This window comes from Echinops telfairi, unplaced genomic scaffold, assembly GCF_000313985.2.
Source record: "Echinops telfairi isolate 266 unplaced genomic scaffold, ASM31398v2 ScPeMD7_23;HRSCAF=83, whole genome shotgun sequence".
NCBI lineage: Eukaryota > Metazoa > Chordata > Mammalia > Afrosoricida > Tenrecidae > Echinops > Echinops telfairi.
Window position 1 is genome coordinate 207,813 of NW_022103920.1, and position 16,781 is coordinate 224,593.

General features: G+C 49.6%; 4 non-coding genes across 4 annotated transcripts; 1 reads left to right on the top strand and 3 right to left on the bottom strand.

The window, feature by feature from the left end:
• Positions 1 to 6,008: 6,008 nt before the first annotated feature.
• TRNAC-GCA lies at positions 6,009 to 6,080 on the bottom strand. The gene has a single exon. It is a non-coding gene; the product is annotated as a tRNA-Cys (tRNA).
• Positions 6,081 to 9,326: 3,246 nt separating this feature from the next.
• Positions 9,327 to 9,398, bottom strand: TRNAC-GCA. The gene has a single exon. It is a non-coding gene; the product is annotated as a tRNA-Cys (tRNA).
• Positions 9,399 to 10,941: 1,543 nt separating this feature from the next.
• On the bottom strand, positions 10,942 to 11,013 carry TRNAC-GCA. The gene has a single exon. It is a non-coding gene; the product is annotated as a tRNA-Cys (tRNA).
• A 3,345-nt stretch (positions 11,014 to 14,358) lies between these two features.
• On the top strand, positions 14,359 to 14,430 carry TRNAC-GCA. Its single transcript has one exon. It is a non-coding gene; the product is annotated as a tRNA-Cys (tRNA).
• Positions 14,431 to 16,781: the final 2,351 nt, after the last annotated feature.

Genomic DNA, 16,781 nt, shown 5'->3' on the forward strand with positions numbered 1-16,781 from the left:
AGAGAGAGAGAGCACATGTCCTGCTTCCAGGGAGGAAGACAGAAGTTCCTAGAATCCTCAGAAGGAGGTCATGCCCACACAAAGGCATGATTAGGTATGACCTGATTGACAGGCTAGACTCCACCCCTTCACTCAAGTTGACAGGAGATTATGTAACTGCCACACTTCCCCAGAGGGAATCCACAGATATCAAATTGTGGACATCTGTGAGAAGAGAAGATGGAGAAGCTCAACATCAGCCTCTAAAACCCAACCAGGGGCTGATTTTGGAATAGACCACTAACTACTCATACGTAAGTTCAGGATAAAGCTGAAGAAAAGTACACAAAGTCCACAAGGCTCAACATACAACCTTGAATTCCTGCCCCTGAATTTTGAGAATATCTCAAAAACAGATTGGACACATTGGACACTAATGACAAGAGACCTGATGAACTGTGGGAGGACATCAAAACCATTGTTCACAAAGAAAGCAAAAGATCATTAAAAAGACAGGAAAGAAAATAAAGATCAAATTGGATGTCAGAAGTGACTCTGCGGGACAGGGACGTGTCTGATCAGAGCACACAGGAGCAGATGAAGGGGGAGGAAGAGAGAGTGGAGCGCATCCTGGCCCACCAAGCCTTGACGACGAGATTCCCTCTCAGAGCAGCCATTCCACAGAGAAGACCACATGGCCAGCCCCACTCTGAAACACAACATCCCTCACTGACCCATAGCCCTACAGGGGACAACACTGGAGACACAGTGTGGGAATTCTGCCAGATCTGATCCCACCACACAGAGTCAAACACTAAGGGCGTGGAGCAGAACAGCAAGGGAAACAGAGCAACAAAGTCTCCAAGGAATACCACAAATAGACTTTGGGGCCAGAGGCCAGGGAAATTCGGAAGCCAGCTAGTTGGCCAACTGACTGAGAAAAATCTACATGTATGTACCCATTCCAAAGAAAGGTGATCCAACGGAATGCTCAAACTATAAAACATTATCACTCGTATTACATGCCAGTAAAATTCTGCTGAAGATCATCCAACAATGGTTGCAGCAGTACATTGACAGGGAGCCACATTCAGAAGAGAACGTGGAACAAGGGATATCATTGCTGATGTCAGATGGATCTTGGCTGAAAATAGAGAATCCCAGAAAGATGTTTTCTTGTGTTTCATTCACTCTGCAAAGGCATTAGACTCTGTGGATCATAACAAACTATAGATAGTCTTGAGAAGATTGGGAATTCCAGAATACTTCATTGTGCCCATGTGGAACTTGAACGTGGATTAGGAGGCTGTTATGCTAACAGGACAAGGGAATACTGTATGTTTTAAAATCAGGAGAGGTGTGTGTCAAGGTTGTAGCCTCTCACCAGGCTTATTCAATCTGTGTACTGAGAAAATAATCAGAGAAGCAGGCTTATATGAAGAAGAATGTGGCACCAGGATTGGAGGAAGGCTTATTAGCAACCTGCCATATAAAGATGAAAGGGAGGAGGACTTGAAGCACTTGCTGATGAAGATCAAGGACTGCAGCCTTCAGCATGAGTTACAACTCCATATAAGGAAGACCAAAATCCTCACAACTGGACCAATAGGTAACATCATGATAAATGGAGTTAAAAATAGAAGTTGTCAAGGATTTTGTCTTACTTTGATCCACAAGCAATGCTCATGAAGCAGTAGCAAGAGATCAAAAGACGTATTGCATTGGGTAAATCTGCTGCACAAGGCTTCCTGAGAGTATTGTAGACCAAGGATGTTCCTTTGAGGACTAAGGTGTGCCTGACCTAAGTCATGGTCTTTTCAATTGCCCCACATGCATGTGAGAATTGGACATTGAATAGGAAACTGGGAGAAGAATCGATGCATTTGAATTTGGTGCTGGCGAAGAACATGAGAAGTGCCTTGAACTACCAGAAGGACAAGCAATCTGTCTTGAAAGACATCCTTGCCTGTTCCTTCGAGGCAAGGATGAAATTCACCTTATACACTTTGGACATGTTGTCAGGAGAGACCAGTCCCTGGAGAAGGACATCATGCTTGGTAAAGCAGAGGGGCAGGGAAGAGGAAGGCCTTTGAGGAGAGGGGATTGACGCGGTGACCTCAACAATGGGCTCAAGATAGGAACGACGGTGAGGATGGCGCAGGTACAAGCAGTGTTTCGTTCTGTTGTGCACAGGGTCTCCTGGGTCAGAACCGACTCTATGGTGCTGAACAACTAAACCATCAGCAGTCTTTATGGAGGCACGTTGCCACCTTTCTTCCATAGAGCAGTCGGCGGGTTTCACATGCTGACGTTTTGGCTGTCGTGGCCCCATGTAGTCTCATTCACTGAACATCTGAGGTGCAGTGATTTACTTTCTAGGGCTCCTCTAGCCATAGTTTTTGTCATTCCCACCAAATGACTGGGTGGGACCACTAAAGTAAGGTGCTTGGCCTCTAATGAGGGGATTGCTCAGTCTTGCCCTCCCACTAGGTTTAAAATGAACTGTCTCAGAAGCTGGAGGTAGAGGGTCTCACGGCCTTCAAGAAAGAAGAGACAGGCGTGGTGTGCATCCTCTGGGCCCTGGGATTCCTGTGTGCTGAGCCTCCCTGATCCAGAAGTCAGAGCAGTGACCCCACAGGAGCACCAGGAAAGTGTTGAAGACGGAGGCAGCAGAGCCAAGAGCCACAGGTGCCACAGAACATTGGACTTCCCGGCCTGAGCAGCGTGTAAAGCTGAGTGTCTTCAGGGAGGGGGAGCCTTGTCTGCAGAGTAGGTGCCTCCAGGCCCTTCCTTAGAGGTTTAGGTTTGTTGCCCCATGGAATTATAGCTGAGTGCTTCGGGGCTGACACTAATGGTGGAGTGGCATGTCCCCGGGGCATTTATCAGCAGCTGAGTTTTCTAACACTTGCCCAAGCAGGACAGAGACCCAGGGACCATGTGATTTAAAAGCAAAAATCAGAGAGGGGTGTGTTTTGGGCTTGGCTGAGGAGAGGTGCCACTGCCTGTAACCTGAACATTTGTAATCCTGAGCTGTAACTTCCACAACAACCCCCATAACGGTGAAGCCTATGATTCCTGTCTGACTGCTGTAATAAATGATCAAACCAGCAGAGAAGTAGAAAGCAGTGGGAGAAGTGATCGGTGGCAAACCCAGCAAAGAAGGCAAGTCTGACCTTAACAGATGAAGAGAGGGCTTAGTAAGATTTTTATTAATTTAAGCTTATTTCATTTCATAACTGTAGTAGCTTTAAAGCAGAAAACATAGAAACAAATGATTTGCTTGTGGTTTCAGGCCAGAAAACAGAAATGTTTGTTAGGGAGAAACTAGACGAAACTTGCTCTTTTGCATCCCAGGGGAAATAAGCCGAGGCAGTCCACGGTGCTGACGGTTGTCCGGCCTGGACCGGAGCAGAGCGTCGCCGGGCTGGTGCTGCACGAGGCCCTCAGTGAACTGCTGGTGCCGTGTGGATTTTCTCTTGCCTTTGTCGTACCATTAGAACTTATGGTGAATTAATATGTCTTTGTTTCCTCTTAGAAGTTGGAGATGAAGGTAGCTTTTATTGAAATGACTTTAGAGGGAAATATTAGCTACACTAAGAGTTCATCAGGAGAGGACTGGGTTAGGAATTGCTAAGACTTTTATGATTTTTTTTTTAAGCAGAGTGAAGATTTAATTAGCAAAGTAAGCTTTAATCACAAAGCAGGTCGCCTCATGATTTGAGGAAGCTGATGCCCTCTCAGGGCGTGGTATTGGATTTCACAGGAGTTGGGCAGCAGTCTCTCCCATCGGCTTGCCTTATAACCTATCCTGCTTTCCCATTGACCGTTGTTACTGCCTCCTGATTGGTCTTTACTTCAACGTAGTGGTTGGTCTCCTGACCCAACGCTGGCGCACCTCATTATCACATAAGGTGGTATCATGTGGGGTGGTGTTAGTCAACGGGTTATCTGGATATGCCCTCTGCAATGGATAATGCAAGGAAATGTGAATGCGTTGTCCGGATCTCTAGTTGTCCTTGACATGACCAGTGGACTGGACCAGGTGAGATCATTCAGACCCTCATGGCCCTTCCAGGCTCCCAGCTGATCCTGACAGTCCCCCCCTGAGGAGAAGGGGACTCTGAATTCATTCAGGATATTGGGCAATGACCAATCTGGCTACTTCCAGCTGAGCTGGGACTCAGGACTAAACATTTTTTTCGGAGTCCATTCTCTGCATGACCTTGACCGGTGAGCTGTCTGGTCCACCATTGGAAGGGGTGGGACTGTGCCCAGAGTGTGCTTTGTTCAATCCCCTTGCCATTTGTTTTGGTTTCCTTAGCAGTAAAACTGAAAACAAATGGTTATTTGTAATCACCAAAGGCCAGAGACTACTTGTCAAAGCGTGTGGAAGCAGATGCTTGTTCTGAGGACAAAGTGAGGGCCCGTTGCACTGTGCTGCCAGCACCCAAGGCATGAGCAGAAAGTCCAGCAGCCGCCAGTGCAGGCGGGAGCAGAGGAGGCGACAGGGTGCGGTTACTGACAGTTAAGACTGTTAGTGTGCTTTTCCCAGACCTCCTCTCTCTCTCTATATATATAGCTCATTCTCTTATATATATATATACATATATATACATATATATCTATATATATATATATATATATATGGGGATATATATATATATACATATATTTATAGATATATATATACACCTATATATCCCCTCCTTTCTCAGACTGGGGAGACTTCTGAAGTACTGGATTCGCCCGACCCCTTGAAAATTGACATTTGATAAAAACTCTCAAACTTGCTCCTGCAACTTTCTCATCACAGCAGGCAGCCCGAGTCATGGCCACCGTGTGACCAGAAGACAGGCTGCTGCTGACCAACATCCCCAGCTCGTTCCAGCCTCCCAGTGTCCTGTCCCAGGCCACCCCTTTACAGCCACGTAAGACTCGATCGCTCTGTCTATCCCCATGTCTGGTCCATCTCGCAATCAAGCCGCTCTTCCTCCTTGCCAAAGGCCTGCTGCTGGGTTTTGCCTTAGCCTTGGCTGCAGGCAGAGGCCGGCCTCCTCGGAATTGACCTTGGGCTCATGTTGAGTCTGGTTCTCCCTCCCCCTTGAGAAATCAGAGGTCAGATGCCACCCCCATGCATGCTTCACAACCTTTAGTTCTTGAGTGCTGACGTAACAGAAACACGAGTGGGTAGCTTGAACAGGCAGAAGTTTATTCCCAGAGTTTAGGAGGCTAGAAGCCTGAATTCATGAGCCAGTTACAGAAGACTCTCTCTCTGTTGGCTCTGGGCTAGGTCCCTGTCACTAAGCTCCCCCAGAGTCTAGGAGTCTCTCAGTGCATGACCCCCGCTCCCTGCGCCTCTCTGCTGTCCGAGGGTCCCTCCTCCTTCACTTGCTTCTCTCTGGAGCCACCAGGTGGTTGGTGCAGGCCGTGCTCCAGGGAGCTCCTCATATTGGACCACAGCTGCGATCTGAGTGAAGGGGTTGCATCCCAGCCAATCCCCTTACAACGGATTGGCTGATCCTCTCAGATTACAACATGGGGGTGACTCCATCATCACATGACTGCCACAGGACATGACATAACCGCTAAACCACTGAGAACCAGCTCGGCCAAGCTGACACAGAGCTGTCGGTCTAGGACACTAGCATCCGAATCTGGTGGTTGGGCAAGGGCATTCCACCCCATCCCAGGGCGAATGCCGGGGGAGAAGGTGAACTAACAAGGGCGGCTGTCCATCACAGGAGAGGAGCTATACACTGTCCCACACGGGCTCCTGGAGGGTGCTGCTGAGGCCAGGTACAGAGCCCGACCCGAGGCCCACACAGAGCTGAGGAGGCCTCTGGAAGCCCTACTGGAGCGGGGTCTCACCCTCGCTGCACACCTGTGGCGCCCTGGCTGGCTCAAATTCAGACTTGGAACAAGATCCACTGCGTGTGAATGCCCCACTGTTTGTTGGTTCCAGAAATCTTCTTACACTCTTGTTTAAGGATGAACAAGTTGAAAATTCAGGGACCAATTTAGGAAAAGGAAGGGGGCACCCGGATTTGAACCAGGGACCTCTTGATCTGCAGTCAAATGCTCTACCCCTGAGCTATACCCCCTTCTATAGTTAGTAAGGCCTAAGTAATGTCTTTCACCTGTGTAGCCACACCCAACTTCCTGTAAACCTTTGTGTTGCCCCATTAGGGTGAACCTCTTGGGTGCTACCAGACCTGCTTTGTGAAAACCCATCAAACCACCATGACAAGGTTTCCCTCCTCAGAAGTCCTGTACCCTGTGGCCTACTGCTCCCAGACAGCAGCCTAAAGAAGCATGGACCTTTGCTATCGAGGGGCTGTCAATCACATGCCTGTGTCCATCTTGGTGGGCACAGAAAAACAGAAAACCGAGTGATGGATGTGCCTGCCCAAACACATCTAATGATAGAGCCAGGCCTGACACACACACCTAGGAACAGAATTCTGAGTTAAGAATGCGTACATCCTCCACTCCAACAGATCTCGCCAAACTGTTTTCCGAAGTGGTTATACCAGTTATGCCAGCACTGGCAGGGTATGAGAGTTACTATTGTGCACATGCTCAGTACGCCGGGATTTTGCCGTCCTGGGGAGAATACAGTGCTACCTCAGTGTGGCTTCGTCTTTAGCGCCCAAGACGACTGAGGCCTGAGTGACTTCATGTGCTTGTTGGTTGTCTGGATGTTTGTGCTGATGAAGTACCGTTCAGCTGGCTTGCTCATTCTCCTAGTAGATTATCTACACTTTATCTTTTCTCTCAAGGTCTCTATGTAGGTAAGAACTCTTCCTTGAACGTATAGTGGGTGCTTGGTCATGCTCTGGGGTTGCCCTTTTACTCTCAATGGTGTCTACTGATGATTAGAAGCTCTTATTTTAGGTACAGGTGATCTGTTTCACCTGGCACAACAGGAGAGGGAAGCAAGGGAACAAGAAGAAAGGGAAAAGGGGGCCAAAGGCCCCCCGGCAAGGCCGGGGCCCAAAGCAAGAAAACCAAAACAACGGAAGGGGCCCCGTAACAATGCCGAACCTTTTGAAGAAAAGGTCCAAAAAAAGAACCCAAACAAAAAGGGGAAAAGTTGTGGACCAGAATTTCAAAATTCTATGGAATCCAGATGATAGCACTAAAAAGGCTGGAGGAACCCACGAAACTATTGCCCAGAGATAATCTTTAAATCTTAGAGCCAAAAAAAATCCCCTAAGGTCTAAAACCAAACAATTTTTTAGCTTAATTCATGAACAATATCTGCTTTAAACATTATATTCTTTTTAAAGGATCTATATGGGATCAATGGATCCCTGGTTGCACGGTGGTTAAAACACTCAGCTACTAACAAGAAAAAAAAATCAGAAGTTCGGACCTACTAGCTGAAGGAAAGTGTGGCAGTCTGCTTCCATGAAGATGACAGCCTTGGACTTGTCTTCAACGAAGCAGCCACCTAAGCGAGGTATCACTAAGCCCACACAGAAGAAGAATACCAGCTTCTGTGATGCAAGGATTGTACATAATGAAATCCAAATCCAAAGGAGGGAATGCTATCAGAGCTTACATTCTGAACATCAGTTTGCAGAAGACTGTGGATGACAACAGAATCACAAAATCCGTTTTCAGAATTCAACATGTATTAAGCCTCCAGTGAATCCCCTCTGAACATAGTTGAGGAATGTAAATAACTGCTATCAGAAAGAGCACTCCATTATGGCAGATGTCGGTAGATTAAAATGTAACATCATTGTCTCCCTTTTGACCCTTTCTAAAGCTGTTTCAGTTTTTAACAGGTCCTGCTCTTTTCAGTTGAGATTTTCCCAAGTTTTGTCAAGTAGTTGTTTTGGGTTCTTTTCTGATGGTATTGATGTTCCCCCCTCCCTCATTTGTGTTTTCTACGATTTTCTGTAAATGAACTCCGGGACAGGTAACTCTACAGAGAGTGACTGGGTTCATAATTGCCTGTAGGCACGGCCGGGAGGGTGGGGAGCAATGGGGCACTAACAATCGTGAGTCCGAGAAGTAAATGTTTGAAAGTGATTTTGGTGATGGTTACCCAGCTCTTCCTGAGACGACTGAATCATTTTAATGATAATATGAACTATATGCTACAATACTAGTAAAAAAAGAAAACATCAGCCAAACCCAGACTCTCTGCCATTATGAGTTGGAAACCCTCTGGAGCAGTTCTGCCCTGTCCTGTAGGGCTGCCCTGAGTCCGAATGGACTTGAGGCAGTGGGGTTTGACCATTTGGGACCCAGAGGACAGCAGCAATTTGACAGCTGGGAGGGGAAACATGGGGCCACTCAGTGTCTGCTAATGGGGGAGACAGCTCAGAAAGCAGGGGCTGCACAACCAAGGTCAAGGACCCTCTGGGACAGGCTGGGGCGCTCTGCTGCTCGAGCCGGAAGTGGATGGCCCGAGGGAGCTTTGGTGGCTGTCTTATGGTCTGAACAGTTTGTAGGAAATAGAATGACAAGATGGTGGAAATGTCTGTGAACGCTCTGAAGCCCCCTCTTATGCAAAGAACTGGAGTCGCTCATCCCAGGAGACCCGTTGGGCATGCACTCCACAGATGTTCAAATGGAGCCTCGGCTCCCTCATGTCCCCGCCTCCTTTACACCTTCTGCTCCAAGGTGGGCTCAGCCCTGTCACAACAACCCCCGGGGCCTTGGAAATTCACCCAGCTCATCACTCGGCAGACAGCTCTGGCCAAAGCAAGAGCTATTTCTCCCACTGGGAGGGTGGGGACCGGAGGACGTGGTGTGACGGGAAGCACTACAAACACAGAGAGAGGTGGGAAGAGCCAGCCACTAGGTAGACTGGACAGAGCGTGAGTGCCCCGTCCTGCACTCTGTGAAGGGAAGCTTACGGCTGTCGTGGATTGAGTTGTGACTCAGAGGAGGTATGCTAAAGGGTGTTGGCTTGTGACTGTGAACTTGTTTGGTAAGGGGGTCTTGAGCTCCCCCAGCATTTGTCCTATAGGAAAAGTTGGCAGAAACAGATATGAAGAGAGAGGAAAGGCAGTGACCTGGAGGGGGACACCGAGATTGGCAGAGCCACCGGAAGCCAGCAGAGGCACGGAGGACATTCTCTCAGCTCCCTCAGGAGTCAACATGGGGGACTAGTAGGCACAGCATTGTCAGACACACCAAGCTCTGCTCTTTAAAGCCATTGCCACTGAGGCATCTTATTTCAGCAGTCCCCACAAACCACGGTGATGGCCTCTGTGGACTCCGCATGGCTGAGCAGGTGAGGTCCACACGCATAAAAGACACAATCATGTGACTCCACTTAAGCATCCAGGCAGGGAGGGAGGGTTAACTCTCAAAATGGCCCATAAATAAGGGGGCACCTGGATTTGAACCAGGGACCTCTTGATCTGCAGTCAAATGCTCTACCCCTGAGCTACACCCCCTGGCATACCAATGTGGCCTAATTAATGCTCTTGAGTTTCAAGGTAGCACCCAGCTCTGTAATTGTAGCTGGTGCTTCCCTCTGGACTGGCTGACTCATGACTGGAGCCCTTCCCTCGGCTCCCTGACCTTCCAGGTCTCCTCCTGGCTGGACCACCAGCAGAGAGAGCAGAGCAGCTTTCTGCATTAGACCTGCCTCTGTGGTTGCGGCTGAGAGCAGGCCAAGGTCCCCAGAGTGACCCACACTGACCCTTCCTGACCCAGAGCCCAGCCTGGGCCTTTTTCCTTCCGTGAAGACCAGAGGAGCAGTGTGTGGTTCCTGTCTGCCGTAACTAAGTGCCGCAAAGGGGTGGCTTCAAGTGAGAGATACATTCACGTCGCAGTGGACACAGGCTGAGGGTGCCAGCCATCTGAGACCAGTCGCCCCTCTGAGGGCTCTGAGAGACTCTGGTCCTGGCCTCCCTCCTGGGTACTGGCAGCCCAGGGCCCTTGGCACACGGCTCCAGCTCCATGGTGCCCTTGCTCCGTGTCTAAGCCGCTCTCCTCTTTCATAAGGAAGCACTCGCATGGGATCGGGACCGAGCACCAGGTCACTTAAGCCATGACATCTTTGAGGACATACTTTCCAAACAAGGTCGTTGTTACAGGAATCGGGGTTTAAGACTCTCTTACTTAGAGCAATTGACACAAAAGTACCTCCCGTGTGTGGCTCTGTGAACAGAAATGTATTTTCATACAGCTTAGAAGGTAAGAAGTCTGAATTTCGGGCACCAGATCCCGGGGAAGTGAGCGCATCGATGTGGGGGCCACATCTGGCTTCCTTTGGCTGCACGATGCAGGAGAGTCCATTTCCGCACCAGCCTGACGTCAGTTGCCACAAGGCAGAGATCAGATATGGCTCCACCCTCCACGTCTCTCTGCCTTGTTCTGACACCAACCATTCCTCCCACAGCACTGCTTTTCTTCTGGATTCGTTGCTAGGGCACACAGAACTCACAGACGACACTGAGGATCACTGGGGCTTCCTAGGGACCCAAGCCAGTTACCACGAGCCAGGATCAGAAGGAAGGATGCAGGCCCCGGTCCACAGCAACACTCCTCCTCAGCCAGCAGCCACGTCTCTCTCTGGTCTTCAGCTTCTCCACCATGGAATCACCTGGGCTCTGCTCCTGTGGGGCAGGCAGCCCACCTTGCCGTGCCTCACAGCCTTAGGGTCTTGGCGCTGCTCCTCTGCTCTGTCTCCTGGTCTCCTGGACTCAGCGTCTGGTCTCTGGGGGCTCCACCACTTCAGGCCCGGATTTCCAATATTCTCTACTGGTGGCTTGTCTTCCTGGGTGGTCTGGGAATTATGTTTCTGAGATGCTTCATTTTTATAGTTAGGGAAATGACAAAACTACCAATCCTTGACAAAGATTCCTCTACACCCCATTTGCACCCCACCCAATCATTTGGTGGGAGATACAGAAAAGTGGAGAGCTCACCCTTCACTGAGGACCCAGGTAAAGAGTATGTGCTAGTGCTAGCCCTCAGAATGGCCGGTAAATAAGGGGGTGCCTGGATTTGTACCAAGAACCTCTTGATCTGCAGTCAAATGCTCTGCCCCTGAGCTACACCCCCTGGCACACCAATATACCCTAATCAATGCCTTTCATTTGTGAGGTAGCACCCAGCTCTGTAACAGTCACTGCTTCCCTCTGGGAGCGGCTGACTCAGGACTAGACACCTTCCCTCAGCTCTATGATCTTCCAGGGCCCTTGGCCCCTGGCACCATCAGCAGGGAGGAGGTTGAAGAAGCTGCCTGGGCAAAGAACCCCTTTGTTCATTGCCCACCTACTCTCAGTTTTGTACAAGAACGGACCAACATCTCCAAAATGACCCACACCTGGGCCCCCCAAACCTGTGCCTTCCTTCCTTCAGTGAAGACAAACCGGGGCTGTGTCTGTGTTTCCTGGGTCTCCCATAACTAAATGTCCCAATGTGGGTGCCTATAAGTGACAGAAATGTATTATCTCACCATGCTGGAGGCTGAGTTTTAGCCCCGTGTGGGAACCACGTTGATCCTCTTGAGAGCTCCGAGAGAGCTCTGTTCCGTGTCTGTCCGAGCTCTGGCGGCCCCCTGAGGTCCTCAGCCCAGCCACATCAGGGGTCACGGGGTCTCCTTTCTCTGTTTGCCCTCCTCTGTGTTTAATGTGGTCGAGGGTAAAAACAAGACTCAACTTCAAATATAATTGATGGAGAACTTTTATTAAGTCTTAAAAGGGCAAAGACAATACAAAACCACAAACACTTCATCTGGATGAGAGACGTCATTAGCATGCGGACAACACGGCGCTTGAGTGTTCATGTGGTACCTTTGTTAGATCGACATGGAACAAAGGACATGTCACAAATTCTTCATTGATGGCGATCAATATACCACAGTTACAAGTGGAGCTACAGACGTGGAAACAGGACCCTATTGTGATACGTACATTATGGTAGATAGAAGCGCTTACAAGAATGGCCCAGGGCCTTCTGACAAAGGCAGTCAGGGAAGCCCTGATAGGGCATGCCTCAGGATCATTTGACACCCCTCCCGCCCTTTACTGTCCCCAGTATGGTGAGCTACCACCCAGGCAAACCCCTAAGATAAGGTGACCGGATTTTAACATTGGTAAAGCGGGAAACCATTGACCGGGGCTGGGGGTAGGGGGTGGGGGGCGGGGGAGGTGTTCTTGACTAAAAATTTGGTCTTCTCCTTCTCCTGCAGTTCCCAAGCTTGTCATGCATTCTTTCCAAAAATCGGGACTTTTTTAAAACACCGCGGGACGCGGGATAAATTGTTAAAAACCGGGACTGTCCGGCCAAAAGCGGGACGTCTGGTCACCTCACCCTAAGAGTGACTGGCCCTCTCTCAGGTAGTTAACGGCGCCCTGGAGGCAAAGTGGTTACCAGTCAGGCTATGAATCTCCAGGTCTGCGGCTGGAAGCATCAGCCAATCTTCAGGAGAAAGGCCGGGCTTTCCACTCCAGTTCAGTTACAGTCACAGAAACTCACAGGACCCTAATAAACGCTGGGATTTGCTGTTATCCACAGCTGTCTGCAAATCAGGAAAGGTGTATGTCAGGGGGTGTCCTCTCACCACATCTGTTCTGTATTCTGAGCAAATAATCAGAGCTGAATTATACAAAGAAAAACGCAACATCAGGACTGGAGGAAGCCTACTAACAGAGCTAGCACCCTGAATTTAGACTTCAGACCCTTTAAAAAAAATACTTTTATTGGGGGCTCTTACATCTCTTACCACAATCCATACATTCATCCAGTGTGTCAAGCACATTTGCACACATGCTGCCATTGTCATGTTCAAAGCATTCTCTTCTCACTTGAGCTCCTGATTTCAGATCCCCATTTCTTCCCCCTTCGTGCCCTGCCCACCTTCCCTCATTAACCCTTCATAAGTTATAGATGATTATTTCCATATCGTGCATCGTCCCGTCGCCCTCACTCACTTTTCCATTCTTCATCTCCCTGGGAGAGGGGTATAGGTTGATCCTTGTGATCGATTTGACTTCAGACCTCTTAACCTGTGATGGAAGACATTCCTATTTGTTAAAAACATACCCACTTGTGATGTATCTGTTGGAGGAGCACTAGATAACTAAGTCACAATTTTAGGCTGGTATGGAGTGTTGCTCTAATGCATTCCTAAAATGTGCAAGTAGTGTTTGTGGTAGTTACATAATCTGGTGTCAATCTGGGACTTGAAAGGATTAAGAGTGAAGGGGTGGAGTCTAGTCAGTCAATCAGGTCATAGCCAATGAGGCCTCTGTGTGGGCATGGCCTTCTGAGGATTCTGGGAACTCCTGTATTTCCTCCTTGGAGGCGAGAGATGCTCACTCTGAGAGACGCTCTACTGACAAGACAAATGGCACTATGCTGATAGATCCGTGCCCTGGGAACTAGAGGAGCCACATGGAGATCCCTGTCAGCACTGAGATGCTTCTACCGCCACTAGATCCACAAGACTTTGCACCCACTGGCTTGTGATCTTTCTGTATTTGATATCATTGCATGTGTTTCATGAGTCTGAGGACTTTATAGATTGGTATCAGACATATAGGCTAATATCAGATTTATGGACTTGATCTGGACCAGATTGGGATGTTTCTTCTATATTCAACTGCTCTTGTATATAAAGCTTTTTCTTATACACATATGAAGGGCTATAAATTTGTTTCTCTAGTCTACCCGGACTAACACAGTGTTGGTAAGGAGTAATAATAGGTCAAGGCTGGAAGAGTTTTAATGGGCGAGTGGTCCGACTGTAGATTGCCTTGAAAGAACTGTCGGTGGAAGTGTGGACATCAAAGACAATTCTGACGAGGACTGTGAGACAGTGCAGAGCAGGGTACAGTGCAGGTGGTGAGAATCCCCAACAGAGGTGGCAGCGACAGAACAGGAGACTCGGGCCAGGTGGCTTGGGAGCTGACTCGTGGAGTGGGAGGGATGAGAACCTTTGGGCCCCGGCTTACTGGTGGAGTGGGTGCCCAAAGACACCACCTGGCCCCAGCTACCCCAGAAGTGATGGGGCAGAGGGGCCAAGAAACCAGCGATCAGAAGCTGCGGAGAAAAGCAGCTTGGGAAGCAGAAATCTCAGTGGCACAGGGAGCTGTCCCAGGGGGAACCCCAGGCTATGGGTCTCCCAGGGAAGAGCCATGTCCTCCCAGGGGGCAGACAGTTCCACCTTGACTAACTCAGATCTGGAGTGAGGGGCCGTCATTCACAAGTGCCAGGGGTTGGGGCTGGATCCACTGCTTAGATCTGAGGAGATGGGGTTGCCACGCCAAAGGGGCAGGACAACAGGTGGGGAGCTATCTAGTAATAAACCAGCCAATCCCAAAGTGAGGCACAGGTTAATATTACAGAGCTGAGGGCTAGCTCACATATGAAAGGCAATCCTTAGGTTACATCAGCATGCCAGGGGGTGTAGCTCAGGGGTAGAGCATTTGACTGCAGATCAAGAGGTCCCTGGTTCAAATCCAGGCGCCCCCTTTTGAAGAGATACTGCTGGGCCCTCAGTGAAGGTTTAGGAGGACCCTCCCAGGTTGGGTTTTTAAAGAACAAGTCCCTAGAGCTTCCTTCTCCAGGCTGAGTGCACAAGGGGAGCCACAATGACTGTCCCTCTGCGTGTGCTTCTCATCTCTCAGCCATGTCCTCATCTCATCCACAAAGGCCACCCTCCTGGTGTCTCAGGGCTCCTGCATCAGGACACTACACGTGTCTGATCTAAACAATGGAAATGACTGTCTCCAGGTCTGTGGCTACAAGTCTGAACTCCAGGGCTGAGCCATGCTGATTCCTTCTGAGGGCTCTGAGGAGAAGCTCTTCCAGGCCGGTCCGCTGGCTTCCGGCAGTCCCTGGGGTCTGCCTCTGTTGTCACCCTGCCTTCCCTCCTCTGCTTATGGCAGTGTCTGCTCTCTCTCATAAGACATCACGTGGGTGACACTAGAACTCACCCTCCTCCAACTTAAAGACCCCCACTGTCAGACAAGGTCTGCCCTCCCCGGGGGTCTGGATGGTAGAGTGAGGCACAGCCATGCAAGATCCCAGCAGCATGGCCAACACACACATTCTGGAGGGCAGTACCCTTGCCCAGATGGTTTCTGATAAATTGTTCTGTGCCATGTTGGAATTTTGGTCCTTGTAATGGGCATTGTCCACCTCCCACCACCTTCACCATTATCCTTGGTAAATAGGCAATTTGTCTTTTACATTCACAGGTACCCAGATGAAGAAGAATTTTGCCTCAGGAGATTTGGGACTAGACATGATTTTAGACTTTGGGGTAATATGATCGGGTGAATGTGTTTTAGATGTGACAAGGACATTAAGTTTGATGGCACACAGGGTTAAATATTATGGATTAAATTGTGTCCAACAAGCCTACGTGTCAACTTGGATAGGCCATGATCCTCGGGATTATGTTTATCCTTCATTTTGGGATTTGATATAATTGTTCTATGTGTTGTAACACTTAACTCCTAATAAATTCACGAGGCAAGATTAGAGCTGCCTCTAATGCGTGTTACTGAAGCAGGATACAGTCTCCAAGACTAGTTCATATTTTCAGTCCATTCCTTCTGTGATGTAAAAGAGGTTAAACAAGTAGGCAGAGATCAGCGGAAACACATAGCTTCAAGAGAGAAGAGCCAAAAACAGAGCTGGTTTGGGGGTCGAAGGTCCCTGCACAGGGAACCTCCCAGACCCAGAGGAAGATGGATCCCGAGACACACGGAGCTCTCCCAGGCGCCCGGGCCCACACTGTGCGAAGGAGTCAAAGAGAGAAAGCCTCACCCTAGAGCTACACCCTAACGTCTAGCTTCCGAACATTTCTGTTCCTTAATGCCAGTCATCTGGGCTATTTCTGTCAGAAAAGCACCTGTCAGCTGAGACAGAGTTTGGTACTGGGGTGGGAGTGGGGCGCTGTGCTTACACATTCCTAAAATGTGAAGGCTGTGTAGAAAACTGGGTAGAGTGGAGGCTGGAGGACTTTTCAGGTGCCGAAGAGTGATGCCCAGATTGCCCTGAAGAGCCTCTGGGGGGAGTTTGACATCCGAGACAAGGCTGGTGAGGGCTGCAGAGAAGGAGGAGAGCTGTAACACAGGAGACAACAGAAGCAAGCGAGTGGGGCTAGACAATTCAGAGCTGGCACATGCAGAGGGATCTGAGCAGCAGGCCTGCTGGAGGGCTGAGTGCCTCTAGGTATTTGTTGGAGGAGTTAGACTCCCTAGTGTAGAGGCAGAAAGTTGAGTGTCTTGAGCCCATGGCTTACTGGCAGAGTGGGGTGACTATGGGCACTTATCAGTAGAGCTAAAGAGATCTGTAACACTTGCCCATGCAGGACAGGGGCCAGGCTAGCCCAAGAAGCTAGAGCAGCCTAGAAGCCACCTAGGAACCAGGAAGCAGAAGCTGCAGAGACAAGCAGCAAGAGAAACAGAGCTGCAGGGTCTCAAAGGGTGGGACCATCACCTACCCGGTCTCAGTGGGTTGGGCCAGAGTGTCGCGGGTTTTAGAGTCAGATTCTCTCCAACTTGGCTCAGGATGGTGGAGCTATCTTTCATGAGTTTCAAGATTACGGGCCACATCTGCAGCCCAAATCTGAAGGGGTAGGGCAGAACAACTGGGCCTGCCAAGACCAGTGGGATGGGGCCAACACTCAGTTGCACTCGGAGAGCAGGGCCACCCGGGCCAGGGAGGAAACTTGCCATCCCAGGGTACTCGTGGTGGAGCTGAGATCCAGGGCTGAGGAACCACCATCAGGGGTCCAGAGAGCCTAGCAAACCAATTCTGGAGAACAGGGCCACTACCTACTGGACCCAGAGAAGAGAGAACTCTTCAAGCAC